This window comes from Staurois parvus, unplaced genomic scaffold (genome assembly GCF_062004578.1).
Source record: "Staurois parvus isolate SC_StPar_1 unplaced genomic scaffold, SC_StPar_1.0 ptg000598l, whole genome shotgun sequence".
Lineage (NCBI taxonomy): Eukaryota > Metazoa > Chordata > Amphibia > Anura > Ranidae > Staurois > Staurois parvus.
In genome coordinates, this window is record NW_028318394.1 from 219,321 (window position 1) to 238,258 (window position 18,938).

The window sequence follows — 18,938 nt, forward strand, 5'->3', positions numbered from 1 at the left end:
ACTGGGATGCATACAGTGGAGAAGGACTAGAGCACCTGACAGTTTTTATTGCTGTTTATGCCCCTATTTCTATTGTTTCTCTTTATCATTGAAAGTGTAAGGGAAAAAATCGGATTATTAATAATCTCCCCAGTGGGAAACAGTTGTCAAAAAAAAGAAAAAATCTGATGGGGGTTCTAACCCTCCATTGCTCTATGCAAAATTAAAACAAAATGTTTTACCTTTAGTTACAAATGCGTTGCTATATATTTGGACATGACTGTTTTTTCTTGCTATAGAATAGTCATTGGGGGAGATCTACTAAAATTGGAGCCCAGAGAATCTGGTGCAGATGTTCATAATCACATCCATTCTTAAAATGTTCTACATTTCCCTATGCTCTTGCTGTTATGTTTACATTTTTGGCGAGACCCTGCAGTGGCATGGAGGAGCTTAATGTTTAGTGATCTTCTTGAATATCTGAATTGGTAGTATGGTAGGTGGTTCACCAAGTATATCTGAATTAAACGTCCTCACGTCGATGACGAAACGCGTAGGACGGAGCTTTTGGATGTGACGTCAGCACGTTCCTGGTCTGCTTGCACGGCACATGTGCAAACTTAGCTGGTCTCATTTGCTTTACACACGCTGTTGTTACTGGTGTCAGTCTGGACACCATACTTATGAGTGAATTTTTTAATTAAAGATACAATGTTTTTATGATATACTGCACCATGAGTCTGTCCTTTTCTCTCCTGAGTGGCGGTCTGAACATCTTTTATTGAGGATATCGATAACTTTGAAGTGGATCTTCAGTGCTGCAGATTATTACTTCTTGGAATTCACCCTGCAAAATTCCTATTGTTGCTGTCATCATACCAATCACTGCTCCCAGAGCAAAAAGCGCTTTATGCTGGTGTATCACATATCAGCATATTGCTCTGGTGAGTTTGATTTAATCGTTTTTGGTGGTGGATTCACTTGGTGATATTAGTTTTTGGACATTCACTGATTATTTGAACATTTCTTTTTTTTTTTTTTTGGACTTTATTGATTTATTTCTACATATATATATATATTTTTTTTTACTTGTTTTGCACATTTTGCTATTATTTGTCTGATATTTATTTGTTTACACTGAAGCGCAGCCTGTTTTTTACACTTTGTTACATCCTATATATCTTTAAAGGTTAGGTTTTGCAGCTTAGTGTGTTTTTTTTTTATATACATTTTCCGTGGCGCTGGTTCTACTCATTATATTGATATCTCTAGATGGTACCTTACTCCATAACGTATAGCTCATTTTTCACTGGGATGCTCCCTTCTCTGTTGGAGAGGTTGTGGCCAAGTGATAAACCTACTTCATATTTTTTAGACATGCAAAAATCTACAGAGCTTTTGGCGAAGTGTGTTCCAGCTCATCTCCAGTGTCACAGAAGGTCTAACTAACCCAAAACCTGACTTAGCAATTTTAAACCTAAGAGTAGATGAATTTCCTGTTATTTACCGCAAGGTGATCACTTGCATTCTATTAGCTGCTCGATTGACCATCACTAGACACTGGAGAAGAGAACAGGCACCCAATCTGTCAGAAGTAATATCCATAACCCACTCAATATACTTCTTTGAAAAACTGTTAGCTCTTAGGTCAGACTCACTACAATCCTTTGATAATGTTTGTATTGGTCAATCTGATACTCGAATAATAAATCTAACTGATGTACTACTGTGTATATCTTTCTTAGATACACAGAATATAACTGGATACTAAAATGTTTAGGTAAAGTTGACCCAGGGAATATCAGATTGCCTCTTGGGGATCAGGAAGGATTTTTTTCTCTGCAGGAGCAAATTGGATCATGCTTTGATGGGGTTTTTTTTTGCCTTCCTCTGGATCAACTATGGGTATAGGATTATAACTTTTTTTTAATGGTTGAACTGGATGAACTTTTGCCTTATTTCAGCCACACTAACTATGTAACTATATCTGCTTATTGATAGTTAACCCTGCCATTTCATTTGTTGATGTATTGATACAACAATGTCCTGCAAGGCTAATTCTATTTTCTGCATGTTTTTTTCTTTTTCTCTTTCTCTGCATTTATCCTCTGCAGTTGCAGCAGTTTCTTTATTTTCAAAATGTTTACAAAAATTCTTCAATAAAAATCTATTGAAATGAAAAAAATATTTAGAGTAACATGTGCCTTGAAATGGATCTATCTAGCCTCCAGATAGGTTTAAGCTGGGGAAGATTAATGGGACAATTTCTTTGTATGTGTGTATATTTTCTGAGGAACTGAATTGCAAGACGCCGAGAGATAAAAAAAAATGTTGGGAAGTGCAGTGTGCTACTTGCAGAAAGGAAGATCATGTTTCCAGAGAATGCAGTGAGGACAACACATGCAATTTATGATTCTGGTTATATTCACAGTGCCCTTAAAGGAAGGAAAAAACACAAACAAGGAATAAATTGGGGTACAAGAATAAGATAAATGGAAAAATGTAATGGAAGAGAAAGTCACTCCTAAAAGGGAAGCTGAGAATTAGAAAGTAGAAATTAAACCTCTGGTGTCTGGGGACAAGGAAGAACATGATACAATCAAAAAGGCAAAGATGACATCACCTAAAGATGGTCAGAATGAACCAGTAAGGATTTCTACATGGGAAGAAATTAAGCAATTGTTAATAAGGTTCAACCTATCATTGCCTGGAATGTGGTTTCTCTAGAGGAAACTATCACATAGGCTGTAGCAGTTGGATATGTTGGTGGGTAATGAATGGAGAAAGAGTTCCTTGAAAGAGAAGTATGTGGTGAATTTTTTTTTCCTCATTATACTTACGTAGATGGATGAAGCATTGGTCTGATGCTTCAGCTGTCCCCCACCGACTCTAAGGGAGAGAGCTCAGCAATCACATGACTGCTGATCGCTGAGTCCTCCTCTTGGCTCTGAGCAGAGAGCGGGACTGAGCTAAGTGCCGCCCCAGATTTTGGGGTGGATCCCAACTGTGAAGTCTGCATCTTTCCCCAGCCTGGACTGGCTGAGTGACATCAGGCGACAGCGGACATCAGTCTGCTGTCAGCTGAAAACGGTTCACTGGAGTACAGAACAAACTGCACTTCTGTGATCCTCATGAGAAGTACAGCCAAAAGAGCTTTGTCTGCACTTCCTTTAATAAAATATTTGATTAATACAATATTTGATCATTTTTATTCAGATTTTTGAGGTACTGGCAACAATGTTTGATGCAATTGCAGAAGGGAAGATGGCTCCTGCTGCAGAGTGGTACAATTTTGTTCTGGTATTTTTGTACCCAAGAGGGTTTTTTTTCTTTTCAGGAATGAGATAAGGGGACTAAACCAGACTGGGTCCATATAGAAAGACAGGCTATCCCTATCCCCACTATTGATTTCCCCCAATCATGAATCTCTGGGATGATCTCCAACAACACATTCTGTCTTTGCCCCCTCGCACATCTTTTTCATAATCCCCTTTTCCCTCCAGGAATTAATATTAAAGCCTTTCAATGGTGGCTAGACAAATGACTGTACAGAATAGGTTACTTTTTCAAATCTACTAGATCACTCACCTTGGGGTTCTGCATGAGTAACCTAGAAATGTCTCAGATGGAATGATATAGATTTCTACAAATTTCCCATGTATTACACTCTATATGGGTGGGCAAATCTGAACCACCGCAGATCACACCCTATGAACAGTGATGTGCTCAGATCTTGGAACAGAGAGGGGGAATCTCCATCATTTGCAAGTCACTGGCCGAGGACCCAGACAAACTTCTCTACATGTTGGAGCAGGAAAGGCAACTGTTGGAGGATTGGGACCTAGAAAACTAGTATAAGGGATTTTCTTGCACCTTTCAAGGTATCCTAAATGTCTCCTTGACTGAAGTGAATTTGAAACTCATAACTAGACGGTACCCAGTCCTCACATGACTAGCACAATTGTACCCGACTGCCTCTCCCTTTTGTTTTCTGGGCTGTGAGCTTATGGGTACTATGTTCCACACATGGTGGACCTGTCTTAGAATTTGCAGGTTCTGGAATAAAATCTTTTATTTGATTTGTAATAATTACAGATATTGCAGTTCCTCAATCACCACAGTTTGCATGCTTAACAGGCCCTTAGTCATGTGCCTAGGATTACGCAGATGTTGATCTTCTTAATCCTCCTGGGAGTCAAATTAGCCATTGCCTGATCTTGGAAATGGCTTACTGTTTCCTTTAAAGTCACAAGATGGAAAATATCCTGGATGATGCTCCAAGAAAAGGCTGTTAGTATATTACAAGATAAAGTCAACAGTTTGAAAATGTTTGGGATCCCTGGGTTTGAGAGGTGAATATCACCTTAATATTTAGCTTAACTTCTCACACTGTGGCATTGGATGACTCCAAGATGGCCTCCTTTTTCTTTTCTCCTCTTACTCCTTTTCCCTCTATGTCTGTTCCTCATCTCTGTTTACCAGAGAGTACCCCTTACTCTCCAAAGGCCAGGTTTCCCCCACTCAAATTCAGATCTGTTTTTTTGTAGCTTGTATTAACAGAAGCCATGTAACAGAATTTTGGACTTTTTGTCCATTTCTGCTGTACATCCATTGTATTATGCACAAATTCCAGCTATAGTTTTTACTGTGAGGAGACTGGCTAACTTAGCTACTCTGGACAATCATTTAGGACTGTATGTTTTAAATTCATACTTGATATTGATGTATCTCTTAATGTTTTAATTTTGTTTTCATTTAATATTGGATGCAACTTCTTTAAATCAATAAACATTGTGTAAGCAAATTAGGTCTCATGTCCAATGAATAATGCATTGGACATGTGCTTTATGTTCTACTAAAAAATAGGGGGGAGTTTGGACCAAGCCTAGAGATGGGCTTTAATGTCCAATGGTATAGGACAGTGGTGGGAAACCTTTTTTTTCAACTGAGCCAAATCTCGCCAAAACCACGATTGAAATTTATTTTGAGAGCCACATTTTTAAAACTGAAAATACATAGGATGGTACACTGTTTTTAGTTTCAATAAGTTTTTATAGTAATTCATCCCCCATAGTAATTCATCCCCCATATAGTAATTCATCCCCCATATAGTAATTCATCCCCCAAAGTAATTCATCCCCCATATAGTAATTCATCCCCCATAGTAATTCATCCCCCATATAGTAATTCATTCCCCATAGTAATTCATCCCCCATAGTAATTCATCCCCCATAGTAATTCATCCCCATATAGTAATTCATCCCCCATAGTAATTCATCCCCCATATAGTAATTCATCCCCCATAGTAATTCATCCCCCATATAGTAATTCATCCCCCATATAGTAATTCATCCCCCATAGTAATTCATCCCCCCTATAGTAATTCATCCCCCCTATAGTAATTCATCCCCCATAGTAATTCATCCCCCCTATAGTAATTCATCCCCCATATTAATTCATCCCTCATATAGTAGTAGTAAGTAAGTAGCAAGTAGTAAGCCAAGTCCCCCCTGTGTCAATTCACTTACCTTTGCTCCGCGCGTTCCTCTCGCCGTGTTCCCGCGCGGTTCCGGTCTTCAGGGCGGACTGTGAGAGGAGCCTAGCTCCTCTCACGTTCGTCACGCTGCCCCGCCTACACACATCCTGACAGCCAATCACTGGCTATCAGGATGTGAGTGGCAGCGAGACTGGCCAATCATTGCATTTGAGCACGCTGCCCTGGCTGTTTTTTTTTGGGATCACACTGCAGAGTCCCTGCCCCCTGAGAGGAGGGAGGGGAGTGGGTGCCCGGCACACAAGAGCCGCATTAAAGCGTGTAAAGAGCCGCATGTGGCTCGCGAGCCGCGGCTTGCCGACCACTGGTATAGGACACATTGGGATTGATTTACTAAAACTGGAAAGTGTAAAACCTGGTGCAGTTGTGCATAGAAACCAATCAGCTTCCAGGTTTTTTTGTTAAAGCTTAACTGAACAAGCTAAAGTTAGAAGCTGATTGGCTACCATGCACAGCTGCACCAGATTTTGCAATCTCCAGTTTTAGTAGGACTTCATTGTGCCTTTTAGCCTTGAAAAACATTTTATTTTTTGTAAAGTGTTTAAACCAAATTATTTATTTTATAACACTGAAGATGATTCCCACTTAATTCTTGAAGTTTGGTACATACAACAACCCCCCCCCCCCAACATTCCAACTTTCACCTCAAAGGGTAATTCCACCTTCATGGAAAAAATATAGCAAAATAATAAAAAAAATATATAGCCTATACAATTACTACACAAGCCACATTGTAGTTTAATCTTATTAAGACTAGGTTTTCTTTCCAAACTGCGGTACTGTAATTTTTTTTTTATTAAATTAAATATGGCCACTGGTACTGTTCTGTAAATGTCTGGAATGCAGAACACCCCCAGAAATGTCATTACCTGCTTGGAAGAAGAACTCTGCATGATACAAGCCAGGTTTTAGGCATCCTCTGAAACAGAAATGTAATTTTTAGTGTGATATTCCCTAAGGGTTAATCACTTCGAAAGGGATGCAGATACTGCAACTTTTCTAATCAGAACACTAAAAGTTCACCCCTTGATTAAAAGGAATTAGACTTTGTATGCAAATTAGAATCAGAATTTGTATCCAAAGACATAAAGTAGAACAAACAGCTTTTTCTTCAGAATGGAAACAGGTAGGATTCTGCAACAAAGTTTGTTAAAATCCTTGCAATGTATTTAGATCAAGCAGAGGGGATTGTTTGTTTCTGAAAAAGTGAAGTTTCTCTTTAAAGTTCAGTACTGAGCCTTCACAACAATAGCCAACACCATATTGCAATATTTACATTCATGGTAGTTTGATATACATATCTCTAGGCTGAATTTACTCTGACTTGCAGCAAAATGCAGGGAAAATGGATGTACATTTCCATCCATTTTATGTGTGGTATAATGTGCATTGACTTACATCAGTGTTTCTCAACTCCAGTCCTCATGGACCCCCAACAGGTCATGTTTTCAGGATTTCCCTCAGATGAAACAGCTGTGGTAATTACTAAGGCAGTGAAACTGATCAAATCACCTGTGCAAAATAATGGAAATCCTGAAAACATGACCTGTTGGGGGTTCATGAGGAATGGAGTTGAGAAACACTGACTTACATTGATGTGCATTAGCACACTTGTAAAATGCAGGTCAACACATACGCACATAAAAAACAATTGTGTTTTATTTGTCCTGTTTACACTACAATTCTGCGTTGACCTGTGTTGCGTTGCAGTGCATTAAAATGCATATAAAGACTGATTATTTTAAAAATGCACTGTAGTCAAAAATGTATACGGATACCAAGCACTACAATGCCAAATCTAGAAAGGGCTTCTTTTTGTCACTACATTATAGCTTGAGAGCACCAGACCCTGCGATGCTTAACCTCCCCTTTGCAACAAAAATCAGGTGTTCTGAACACCCCACAAACCTATAGCACTAAACTAAGTTGGCAAAATAATTCTTATCTGAAAATAACATTATACAAATGCACAAAGTTTCCCTGGAAAATCATTTGGGATATAAATTCATTTTCAATTTGATATGAATTAGTTCCACTAAAAACACCACAATGACAACTGTTACAATGACAGACATGGAAGCCAGTACAGTGAATTAAAAATCCTACTTTCATCAAAGCAGACCGTCAATTACTATGTTAATGCGTGCTGGCAGTTAGAGGAAAGGTTATGAGGTGGATCATGCTTGTTTACCTGATCTAAAGGTTAATGATGAGCTCGAGTTTCCAGTTGCTCTTACTGTGACATCTTCCATCAGTAGCAAATATTAACAATTAAAGTGAAAAATAAAAAAGTGTAGAGCAGCATGATTTCCATACTATTAATATTTAAATGTGCAATGTTTGATAAATACAGATATGCAATGAAATGATGGTATAGTGTAAAATATTCTCAGGAGATTGACAAAACAACTCAATCACTCACATCATAGTTTTGTTCAAGACAAATGTGTCTTGCCTTTTTCTCTGACACTTAAATCAGCCATACATGAATGAAAATGTGTTAAATTCAGCAGGAACTGTCTGAATTTTGATCCATATTTGGGCACCCTGGTTGTACAGAAGTCAATCTATCAACGTCTGTACAACCACTTTGTTGAATTTTTTCCACTATAGCTAGATCAGTGTATTCTGACAGGGGGAAGTCTCTTGTATGTCATAAAACAGTGTGGAGGATTGGTTGAACGAAAAACAAAATGAATCATCTATGGGCTGCCTCAACTTTTTTAAACATGTACAATGAAAACCTGATTATAATGAGAGAAAAAAATCCAAGTCACCTATATATATTGAATGGATTTTAACAAACTATGGACTTTGTTCCCTTAGAACTAATAAACTAATAATATTTTTTGCTATGCATGACATCATGAAGGCAAGTATATTAAAATCTTCCAAAAGAACATCAAACAACTTAAAGGTCTATGACAATGTTACATATACTGTAGGTACATAAGAATATACACTTTGAAAACACATCAGATCTCAATGGGGAAAAATATCATGCTGAATATCTATACCGATATGGACTAGGAATGTGTTAGGAACGTAAGGAGGATGCCCCATCATTTGATGGAAATGAAAATGATCAACCTACAGAGGACTGAATTCAAAGACACCCCGAAAATCAAAGTGAAAAAATTATTCAGCAGGCTGGTCCATTTTGATGAAATTTCATTGCAGCAACTCAAAATGGTACTCAGTAGTTTCTATGGACCCCATGTGTTTGTATGCATGCCTGACCATGACCATCATTAGGAAATGAGATGACAGATGGTGTCCTGGGGTATTTTCTCCCATCACTGAGCTCCTGGACAGCCTGAGGTGCAACCTGGTGGAGTCGGATGGAAAAAAACATGATATCGCAGAGGTGTTCTATTGGATTTAGGTCAGGCGAGAGTGGGGGCCACTCAATGGTATCAATTCCTTCATCTTCCAGGAACTGCCTGCATACTCTTTCCTCATGAGGCCGGGCATTGTTGTGCACCAGGAGGAACTCAGGACTCACTGCACCAGCGTAGGGTTTGACAATGGGTCCAAGGGTTTCATCCTGCTCCCTAATAGCAGTCAGAGTGCCATTGTCTAGCCTGTAGAGGTCTGTGCTTCCCTCCATGGATATGCCTCCCCAGACCATCACTGACCCACCACCAAAACAGTCATGCTGAACGATGTTACAGGCAACATAACATTCTCCACGGTTTCTCCAGATCCTTTCACGTCTGTCACATGTGCTAAGGGTGAACCTATTCTCATCTGTGAAAAGCACAGGGTGCCAGTGACGGACCTGCCAATTCTAGTGTTGAATGGGAAATGTCAATTGAACTCTATGGTGCAGGAGGTCATTTTGCAGGACTCTGGCAGTGCTCATCCTTTTCCTCCTTGCACAAGTCCTGCTGATGGGTTAAGGACCTTCTACCTTCTTCTCCTAGAGTAGCTGTCTGTCTCCTGGAATCTCCTCCATGCTCTTGAGACTGTGCTGGGAGACACAGAAAACCTTCTGGCAATGGCAAAGCAGTTGAAACTGATTAACAACCCCCTCTGCTACTTAACTGACCAGATCAATATCCCAGGAGTTTAATTGACTTGATGCTATACTCTGATTAAAAAGAGTTCCTTTAATTTTTTTGAGCAGTGTGTATGTATATATATATATATATATATATATATATATATATATACACACACACATACACACAGTATATAATGGAAAATCATACTTACTGTAAGTTTCCTTTCCTGCACCCTCCTCAGTTCAGCCTACTAGGGGTCAGCTTCGCCCTTCTGATCCCTCCAGGACGACCTATAACTAGCCCATAAATCTAAGCTAATCCCCCCTCAAGTGTTCCATCACAAGTCTTGTGACAGAAATGAAAGATGGGAGACTCAGGCTGATGTGTGGAGAGTCCAGGAAAGGAAAATTACGATAAGTATGATAATAATTTTCCGTATTCCTGGACCTCCTCATGTCAGCCTACTACAGGACATAACTAGCAATGAAAAGGCCCAGATGAGAAGGAAAACAAAAACAACAAAAAAGATACTGGGACCAGAAAAGTACTGCTAAGCACACAGACATTTGATGGTTCACAATTGAAGAAATAACTGCAGCCCCATAGTGATCAGAATCCTTTAGAAATACATTCATCCTGTAATGGCGCATGAGCATGAAAGTATTTATATTGCTCCAACTAGCCGCCTTGAAATCCATCTCTGCCGGTTAGAACCCGCCTGATGCCTTTGGTACAAGAAATAAAGGGTAGTATACCCCCACACCTCTCTCCCAAGCCGGTACTGAAACAATAGCTTTGGCGGCCAACAATTCTTCTATGTAATTTTACAGATAAACAGCCATTTATTAGGAAGAGGGGATTCTGGTTTCCACAAAATGAACCTGCGGAAGTTTGCTGGAAAATTTGATCCAATATCTTCTTTGAATAACATCCAAAACCCATTCATCCGTCACCAATTCTGTCCAAACATCTCTGATATTGGACAATCTTGTCCCTACCTGAGACCTTTGACAGAGAAAACCTTCAGAAGCTCTTCTCTGTGAGCTTGGCATTCTGCCCTGCCTTGGACTTGGGTCCCTTAGTAAAGGAGGACTGACTGGACCTCCAGGAGGGCCTGAAATACTCCCATCCAGGTCTGTAAGACTTTGCGTCTTTAAACTGATTCTTTAATCTCTTATTTGTACGAAAGTAATGGCGCTGCCTTTTTCTCTCCTGGGGCAATAATTCTGACTTGCCCCCTGAGACTCTGTGAATGGCCTCCTCAAGGGTCTTTCCAAATAGCATATTCCCCCCGAAGGGAATATAGCAAAGGCCCTGTTTCGATGCATTATCAGCAGACCAATGCTTTAACCACAGAGCTCTGCATGCTGTCACTGAATGAGCCATAAGCTTGGTTGCCATACTTGGGTCTCTAAAAGAAATAGAATCCTTGAGATGCAGTGTAACATGCCTTGCCAGCCTTTGAAATGCTGCATCCACCTTGGGGAGTGTATCCCAAAGCTCAGAGTCCTTTGTTTTAAAAGGATATAGTTTAGCTCCCTTATTTTGTGTTGTAAGCTTGCGGCTGGGCTTCACCCATTCTTCTTCAATTATTTCCCTGATTTCAAAAATCAAAGGGAAAGCAGGCAACTCTCTTTTTAGTTTGGGATAAAATTTCCTCTGCTTTCTTGGAGGAGAGGCTTCTTCATCCTCCCAGACAATGGCTTGTTTAACCGCATTCACCAAAGTTGAGACTTGCATAAAATTTAATAAATGTGTCTCAGGAACTGAATCTGACACCAGGGAATCAGAATCTGAATTTCGTTCATGATGGGAAGCCGACACTGGAGACCAAGAAATTTCATCCGAGGAATATTTTCTTGATGTTTTCTGAGATCTCCCCGAAAGCCATCTGCTACTGCCTTTTTAATATAGGGTTTAACTTCCCGAGATTCTGCTTCCTTATCTTGCGCTGTATCTTTAAGGCAAGAAGCACACATCAATTTTGTTGGTAGCGCTGATGCTGAACAGGCTCAGCACAAATTCTCATACGCACGTGATGGAGAAGCCTCTTAAGAGGAGCAGTCCGTGCCTTCACGTTGCTGGTGTACTCTCCTCCTGCAAGAAATTCTCAATTTGCGGATGACCTTTCTTCCCAGAACCTCCTGGTGACTTTCGTGAGCAACTGGGAAAGGCACATTGCCCAGCACCACTGACTGACTTTTATTCTGTGCTGGGCTCTTCTTTCTGTCCAAGAGAGGATGCACTCTTTTAAAAAAAACAAAGGGTTGCCAGAACAAAAATAATGATAAAAAGAAACGAAAAAAAAAACTTGTTCTTACTAGTATAAAGAATACACAAAAATAAATAAATAAAATAAATAACCTTTCAGAAGTTTGCTTCAGTGCTCTGGCTGGCAGCTTGGAGGAATACATGATGACACTAACGAAACAGAAATAAAAGAGAGCATATGAAAAACACAGCACAGGTAGAAGCTGACATTGACAGTACCTCAGAAGGAATCATGGACTCAAAGGGGCAGTTGAAGCTTGAAGGCAGCAGAAAGAGACCAGGAGACTACAAGTCTGTGAGAAGACTCCACAGCTGACAGGAGCAGAGAAAGAAGCTGCATTTAAATCTCCCGCCCAGAAGCCTCAAAGAGGAGCTGAAAGCTTTCCGACCTCTGCCCAGCAACTAGGAAGTCCCGGTCACTCACACCTCCTGCTGCAAGCAATGAGGCAGCCAGAAACCCGATCAGCTGCCTGTCTCAGAGTCTCTGAAGCAATCACCCCTCATCTGTGAGCCACGGGAGCAGGAGGACAGCAAGCCTTAGCCAATCCAGCCATAATGGATGAAATAGAAAGGAGAGGGAGAAAGGTAAGCACCTCCACACCTGCCAGCCACAATCTAGAGCAGTTTATGCTCCTAACAGCCTCCTTGCCTGAGCACTCAGGGCACCCACCATATAGGAGCCTTGCACCTAAATAGGGGGTCTCCCACCCAGAAGAGGCTGAACCTGGGCAGGGGTCACACTTTCACTTCTGTCTCTTCAATGAGTGTTCAGAGCGAGGATGAAAAAAAACACCTGAGTGGGGGATTAGCTTAAATTTATGGGATAGATATGGGTTGTCCTGGAGGGGTCAGGAGGCCGGAGCTGACCCGTAGTAGGCTGACATGAGGAGGTCCAGGAAATATATGTAAATATATATATAATATTATTTTATTTTTATTTTTTTTTAGACAAAAATGTGGAAACACTGCATTATTTGAAGGTGTGAAAGTGACAACGTTTTGCATTGAAAGCGGAACTCTTTTGCTTCTGCTTTGTGATCAGACACCTAACAGGTGGGAAGCCTCACTTTTGTCATTCACTCTGTGACCTGTCATGTCAGAGCTTACTGAGTTTAAAAGAGGACAAATTGTTGGTGTTCGGTTAGCTGGTGCCTCTAACTGAAGTTGCCAATTTATTTGAGAGGTCGCTAGATACAGTATCAAAGGTTATGATGGCATATACAGTTTCCAGGAAGATAACGTCCAATCAGCATAAGTACAGTTGACTTGCTCAACTGACCAAAATAGACAACAGAAAATTGCACAACATTGTGACCCAGAATAAGAAAACTGCTGCTGCAAAAATGACTGCAGAGCTCAATCTCAGTCTTTCCAATCACGTGTCCACAAAAACTGTGCAGAGAGAACTCATTCACAGGAGAGTTGAAACTGCCAAACCACCGATATTAATGCTCAAAAGAAGAGAGAGTGGTGCAACACCCATAAATTGTGGACTATAAATTATGGAAGACTGAAATATGGTCTGATAAATAAAACTTCACACTGTTCCCAACCACTAGACGTGTTTATGTGTGGCAAACATCATTCCAAGCTTATGACCAGGACTGTCTTGTGCCAATGGAAAAGCATGATGGCAGCGTATCATGGTCTGGGCAGCCATTTCTTGTTATTTTGCAGGCCTGATCATCATCTTGGAGGGTAGAGTCACTGCCATAGGCTACGTACAAATTTTGGCCTACCATGTGCACCCCATGGAGCAGACATTTACCAAGATGTTGACAAATTGTAGTTTGATGAGCATGCAGACAAAGTCTGGCACCTTCCCTGGGCATCACAGTTTCTGGACCTAAATATCATAGAGCCAGTGTGGTCAATTTTTTAGAACAAGGTTTGAGCTCGTTTTCCGCATCCAGCATCTCTGCAAAAACTGGAATGATTTTAGCATGTATCAGATTCCATTATTCACCATTCAAGACTTATATTTGTCAAATCCCAGGAGAATTCAGGCCACCTTGAAGACCAAAAGCAGTCCAACATCATATTAGTTAATGATTTTATTCTTTTACCTGGTGTTTCCAATTGTCACGGTGAGAGGTCAGGTTCAGAGACCAGTAGTTATAGCAGCAGACCAATCAACAGGATAGGTAAACAAGCAGGTCACCCTGGGAAATGAGGTGCGGGGTCTAAGCACTAACCGGTATTCACCAGAGCTCCTGATGGTGGAGATGGATTTTGCTGCGTGTTAGTACCAGGTTGCAGTTCTCAGGATCACCCCACCAGGAAGTAAGCAAGCCAGGATTCAGTAGCGGATATGGCAGGTAGGGATCTAGCAGAAGTGTAGTCAGTAAATAAGCCAAGGGTCGGTAACAAAAGTTGGCAGGTTGGGATGAGGCAGAATCGTAGTAAAGGAACAAGCCAAAGGTCGGCAGCGAAGGTATGGATTGCAGCAGGAGAGACAAAGCGAGATACTGGCTGGAGAAGGCACAATAATCTGGAAACCAGGAAGTGCAGAGACATGGCTTAAATCAGTAAGTTCATGGGAGGAGCAAGGAGTTCAAGTTTCATCAGAAAACAAAGCACAAGGCAAGATTGTCCAATAGATCAGGCAGAGTATTGTCCAGCATCCCAGGTAGCTCAGTGACAGAAACTAATATATGAGATAGACTCATTACATGCAAATCAAGATAGTTCAAGCCGTGATCTGTCATAATTGTGATTATGGCTTACAGCTCAAGAAAACCCCAAATCCATAATCTCTGAAAATTAGAATATTGTGAAAAGGTGCAATGTTCTAGGCTCAAAGTGTCCCACTCTAATCAGCGAATTAAGCCATAACACCTGCAAAGGTTTCCTGAGCCTTTAAATGGTCTCTAAGTCTGGTTCAGTAGGAATCACAATCATGGGAAAGACTGCTGACCTGACAGCTGTGCAGAAAGCCATAATTGACACCCTCCATAAGGAGGGAAAGCCTCAAAAGGTAATTGCAAAAGAAGTTGGATGTTCCCAAAGTGCTGTATCAAAGCACATTAATAGAAAGTTACGTGGAAGGGAAAAGTGTGGAAGAAAAAGGTGCACAAGCAGCAGGGATGACCACAGCCTGGAGAGGATTGTCAGGAAAAGGCCATTCAAAAAAGTGCTGGGGACTTTCACAAGGAGTGGACAGAGGCTGGAGTCAGTGCATCAAGAGCCAACACACACAGACGGATCCTGGACATGGGCTTCAAATGTCGTATTCCTCTTGTCAAGCTGCTCCTGAACAACAAACAACGTCAGAAGCGTCTTACCTGTCCTAAAGAAAAACAGACCTGGTCTGTTGCTCAGTGGTCCAAAGTCCTTTTTTCTGATGAGAGCAACTTTTGCATCTCATTTGGAAACCAAGGACCCAGAGTATGGAGGAAGAATGGAGAGGCACACACTGTAAGATGCTTGAAGTCCAGTGTGAAGTTTCCACAGTCTGTGTTGATTTGGGGAGCCATGTCATCTGCTGGTGTTGGTCCACTGTGCTTCATTAAGTCCAGGGTCAACGCAGCCGTCTACCAGGAGATTTTGGAGTACTTCATGCTTCCTTCTGCAGACGAGCTTTATGGGGATGCTGACTTCATTTTCCAGCAGGACTTGGCACCTGCCCACACTGCCAAAAGCACCAAAACCTGGTTCAATGACTGTGGGATTACTGTGCTTGATTGCCCAGCAAACTCGCCTGACCTGAACCCATAGAGAATCTATGGGGCATTACCAAGAGAAAGATGAGAGACATGAGACCGAACAATGCAGAAGAGCTGAAGGCCGCTATTGAAGCATCCTGGTCTTCCATAACAGCTCAGCAGTGCCACAGGCTGATAGCTTTCATGCCACGCCGCATTGAGGCAGTAATTGCTGCAAAAGGGGCCCAAACCAAGTACTGAGTACATATGCATGCTTATACTTTTCAGAGGTCCGATATTGTTCTATGTACAATCCTTGTTTTATTGATTGCATGTAATATTCTAATTTTCTGAGATTGTGGATTTGGGGTTTCGAACTATCTTGCTTTGCATGTAATGAGTCTATCTCATATATTAGTTTCACTTTCTATGTTGCATTACTGAAATAAATGAACTTTTGCACGATATTCTAATTTTTCATTTCACCTGTATGTATTTTTAAATAAAAGTAGTGTAAAATTCAGATTTTTACCTGGTATCAGCCTATTGCTGTCCCTATATAGCAGAGCTGGAGTGTCAAAAAAAGAAGCAGTATAATCAGTCAATCAGTTCATGTACTAACAAGAAGCATGCTGTTAGGAGGGGAAAACAGAGAGACAACATAATGAGCTTGTGTTTGTGCTGTTTCTTTCTTTATTATCCAGTAACAAGTTGAGGCAGGTCTAGAATGGCATGGGCTGAGGAAGTGAGATGAATGATGCTGGTCATTAGACTAAGGACATATAGCAAATGAAAAAAAAAATTACTGTGAGAGAACATTCTGGATTAAAGCTGAATATTCCCACAAAATATAATTTTATCATTTTATCTTTTCATGGGCTATTTATTTGTATCTTGTTATTTTAACTGGAGTACTCCTGGGTCTCCCACAGCTCTTACTGGTTGCTTCTGCTAACCTCCATGTCTCTGCAGAACACAGTAATGTCCTGAACGTCCGGAGGAGAAAATATTAACGTGGAACTGCAATACATCTGAGCACCACAGATGCTCTACAATTCATTTTTAATATCAAAAGAAACTCCTCCATTCATGCATGTCTCCGAGATTTATTTTGCTGAGAAATCCTTTTGAAAAACACCTCCTTGCATTCCTGGCAGTGACCATCTTGACTAAAGGCAGATGATTGATGTAGCAGTTACTTCCTGGAATCCATCGGTCTTAGCTCAGGCATTGGCTGAGCTGAGTACCCCCCCCCCTTCCTGAAGACTCATGGGATGTATAAAATCATTTGCCTAGGCATGGAAACCAGAAAGTACATGAATTAAAAAAAGGTTAAAACAAGTAAATATGATATACTTTCCTATTGAATTACTAATGCTAGGAGCATAGGGATTAGAAATAGTCCATGTTGTTTGAGAGAGTGAAGTTTAAGTGCTGCAGAAGACCCAAGAAGAAAGTGAAATGGAGCAGAATTTAGTGGCAAAGGCAGCAGTAGAGATAAGTAATCTGTTTCTTCTCTGCAGGTATGTGTTTGGTTTATAGCTTGTACTTAGTGACAGAGCTGCTTTAACTCCAAGAAGGTGCATTTTGTAAAAACCAGTCCCCCTCACTATCAAGGGGCACAAAGCATTATTTAACACTGTTGTTGGAATAGGGCAGGGAAATCTGATCATGGGGATGATCAAGGTCAGTTAGGAAACTGTGCTTTACTTCTGATTGATAGCTATTGGGGGAATTATCCCCATTGCTAACTTTTATTTTATTTTTTTTATTATTGGGGATTTTTTTGCCTTTAATTTTAGGTTGACTTGAGGGCAGCAGCCACTTTAGCTGGCTTCTCATCCATAGCAGACTATTATTGTTGTTATTGAAAGACTTTCCTTTTAAAAAAGTGAACTTCTGTTTCAGGTTGTTGTATCGTTTGTACAGTAGATGAGGCCTTTTTTTAATTAGGGGCACTGAAAGCACAAATTTACTTACCTGTGACCATCTGTTCTTGGAGCATACCACTACATCATTTCAAAGAAGAAACAAAGTTCAAGAATATTATTATTATACAGGATTTATATAGCGCCAACAGTTTGCGCAGCACTTTACAATATAAGGGAGACAGTACAATTACAATACATTTCAGTACAGAAGGAATAGGAGGGCCCTGCTCATGGAGCTTACAATCTAAAGATAGTGTGCATCTAAACCATCCCACCATTATATAACTCTCATTCACTGCACCCTCCTATCCCCACAGTATTATTATTATTTTTATTATTATTATACAGTATTTATAAAGCGGCAATAGTTCGCTCAGCGCTGTACATTACAAAGGGGGACAGAACATGTGACAGAACAATACCAATACAATGCAAAACATGAGGGGATCAAGGGCCCTGCTCTTACGAGCTTACAATCTAGGAGGGAGGGGATGGTGGCACAGAAGGAGATAGCTGTGGGGGATGGAGTGGTAGAAAGAGTGGAGGGGGTCGGCAAGTTAGCAGGGGGTGGGGTAGGCTTCCCTGAAGAGATGGGTTTTCAGGGTGCGCCTAAAGGAGAGGAGAGTAGGTGATAATCTGATGGGTTGGGGCAGGGAGTTCCAGAGGATGGGTGACACCCTGGAGAAGTCCTGGAGGCGGGCATGGGAGGAGGAGACCAGGGAACTAGAGAGAAGGAGGTCTTGTGAGGAGCGGAGTGTGCGTGCTGGGCGGTACTTGGATATTAGGTCGGTGATGTAGTTCGGGGCAGTATGGTGGACAGCTTTGTACGTTAGCGTTAGGATTTTGAATTTGATCCGTTGCGCAATCGGAAGCCAGTGGAGGGATTGGCAGAGGGGGGTGGCGGATACAGAGTGGTTGGAAAGGTGAATGAGTCTGGCAGCCGTATTCAGGATGGACTGAAGTGGGGATAGCCAGCGGGGAGGCAGGCCAGTGAGGAGGGAGTTGCAGTAGTCGAGTCGTGATATGATGAGGGAGTGGATGAGCTGTTTAGTGGTTTCTGGGGTTAGGAACGTGCGGATTTTGGCGGTGTTGCAGAGGTGGAGTCTGCACAGTAAAAAATCATAGTTAGACAAAGACTGATTAGACCAATTCTCCTTGGTTAAAACTGCCCTACCATTTTACAATATTACACTGCTTTATCATCCATGGTCTCCTGTAGTAAACACATCTGTCTGTGTCCTATATTTCCAGTACATTTTGGTCTAGTCCTAGCTTAAAACTTCCCACTAGCCAATCTGATTTATCATCTGCAGTTTCCAAAATTCTTGAAAAATATTTGTCTGTGTTCTGTGTCTATAGTACATTTCAGTTCAGTTTTAGTGGTTATAAAAACTACCACTAGCCAGTTTTACACTTCTGTGTCATTTTCAGTCTTTTAAGATAGTTTGATAGCAATTGGCCAGTGGCAGGACAGTTTTGCAGCAACAACAAAGACAGCCTCAGCAAACCACTGGCTAATTTCTATCAGCTGGCTGCATGTGTCACTACTAAA